This window comes from Prionailurus viverrinus, unplaced genomic scaffold (assembly GCF_022837055.1).
Source record: "Prionailurus viverrinus isolate Anna unplaced genomic scaffold, UM_Priviv_1.0 scaffold_35, whole genome shotgun sequence".
In the NCBI taxonomy this organism is placed as follows: Eukaryota; Metazoa; Chordata; class Mammalia; order Carnivora; family Felidae; genus Prionailurus; species Prionailurus viverrinus.
The window spans coordinates 677,899-680,396 of NW_025927605.1; positions in this window are offsets into that span (position 1 = coordinate 677,899).

The window sequence follows — 2,498 nt, forward strand, 5'->3', positions numbered from 1 at the left end:
GTGCCCTGCGCTACTGTTTTTCCTCTCGCACCGTGGACTGACAGGTTCCCGATGTGGCTGTGACCAAGGGGTTATGCTTGGTCTCCTCCCACACTGAGGCCTGGGTCCCTCACCTCTCCACCTCTCCGGTAGCCCTCTGACTTCTCGTGGGGCCCCGGGAGAACTCCATCTAGGCCCAGGCGTGCCCTGTGGGAGGTGGGTGGAGGTGCTGGGGCCGGCCTCCCACTCGCTCGCTTCATCTTCCTTCCCTGACCAATTAGACCAGCGCACACTTCAGCTCTCTCTTGCCGGAGCTGGCAGACCTGCTGAGGTGCTGATCCTGCGGCCAGCAGCCTATTAAGGCCACAAATGAGTGTGACAAATGCAAATGCTGTGGTGGCCATATTTAGTGCCCCCTTTCCCAGAGCTGCTTATACCTCGGAGGCCAGCTCATTAAGTCACCACACACCCCTGAGGGGCAAAGAAAGACTCAGCAAGGAGGTGTCTGGCTGTGTGGGAGTGGGGCGGGGGGTAGGGGTGGCAGGGCAGGATAGGACCCAGTTCTGTGGGACCTGGCAAGAGAAGGAAAAGGAGAAAAGGCACGGACCCCTTACAGCGCCCTGTCCCCCCAGTCGTTGAGAAAATGACTCCTCATGAATGCCTGTGACGTTCTGGACAGTGTGCTGTATGCGCAACACCCTATAGCTAACATAACCGATCACTGATTCCCGCCCCAGAGAGGTGGAGGGATCTGATTCAGGTCACAGAGCCAGGCTCCGGACCCCTGCTGGCTGTACCTCTGAGATTTCTCAGGGAGCAGCAGAGCCAGGCTCTGCCTTTGTTTTTTTTTTTTTTTTAATTTAATTAAGAAAAAAAATTTTTTTGAGAGAGTGAGGCCTTTCCCAGGGGCAGAGAGAGAGAGGGAGAGAATCGGAAGCAGGCTCCCTGCTATCAGCAGCAGAGCCCAACGATGGGCTCAGTCTTTTGAACCATAAGATCATGACCTGAGCTGAAATCAAGAGTCGGCTGCTTAACCTACTGAGCCACCTGCCCACCATGCCCCCCCCCCCCCCCCCCGCCACTGCCTCTGCCTCCTTAATGTGACCTCCTGACTGGAGCTTCTTCTATCAAGTTAGCTTTATAATGCTTTCATCAAAGGACTTAAATGGAGGACAGTGAAAACCCTTTGCAAACTGTACAGTTCCAAAAAATTTTTTTCTCCCCTGCAGAATCTGATGCAAAAATGTCAGAGGATGGGCAGACTGGGAGGTGTGCAGAAAACACCAGCCAGTCCTCCTGGTACCCTGGTCCTGCCCCACCTCCCACCTTCCACTTCGCTCCTTTCCGCTCCCCTTTCCCAGGCTTTGTAGCCCAAGGCAGCCTTAGAAGGCCTACTGGGGGCGCCTAGCTGGCTCAGTCGGTAGAGCATGAGACTCTGGGTCGTGAGTTCAAGCCCCACGTGGGGCGTAGAGCTCACGTTTTAAAAAGAGAGGAAAAAATGAAGAATAAGGCTTACTTTCCCAGGGGCATGACTTCACGGTCGCTCCTCGGGCTCCAGAGGAAACAGCGGGAGCCAGGTCACCGGGAGCCCAGCCCCGCGCCGGAGCGGGAGGCCTCCCCTCCGGCCGGCAGGTGGCAGCACTAGCCCGGGTTGGGGTCGGGCCTCCGCAGCGGGCGTTTGCAAAGCGGTTACTAACTTTGCCTGGTCCTGCTCCCGCCTCCACTCCCGGACCTCGGGCGCCTCTGATCCCCTGCCAAACGGCTGCTGCGGGAGCGCGGACGCGCCGCCTTGCCCCGGGCGCTAATTAAAAAGCGGTGTAGCTCGCCGAGTCCTCTTTGCTGGAGCTGCGGGCCCCGCGGGCTTCTGGCGCCGCGGGGCGGAAGGATGTGTCCCCTCCCACCCCCGCGAGGATGACAGGCCTGGGACCCCGGCCTCCCAGCCTCCACCTGCGCGCTTGGGCCCCGCGCCCCATTCCCGGACTCTGGGCCTTACCTATGCCGCGGAACAACAAAGACACCAGTGAAGGCTGCGCACGGCTCTCGGTGGGGGCGAAGGCGACAGGCAAGGCCCCTAAAACCGTCCCCATCCCCAGGCTCGGGCTGGCCCTACGGTAACTAGCAGAGCTTTACCGTTTACAAAGCACATTCACGCAGTTATCTCCTTGAAATCTGTCAACTCTGCGAAGGGGTGAAGGAAGCAGGGCTAGGATTTATGGTTGAGTCGTCGGGCCCAAGTAACCAACAGGCACAGTCACCAAGTTCTGGACTCCCAGTACATGCCCCTCCCACTACCTTCACGGCGGCTTTAATTACACCTTGGGTCTTTGTCTAGGAGTTACTGTCAACTCCTCTTCAGATGTCCAGTTTCTTTCTTTCCTTGGGGAGGTTGAAAGGAGGGGCAGAGGGAGGTTCGGGACACTCCATAATGAGCCTCCTTGGCTGGATACTGGATGGCAGAGGGACAGCCAGGTCTGCTAAGTGCCCCTCGTTCTGACGAAAGCACTTTAGGTCAGGAGGAA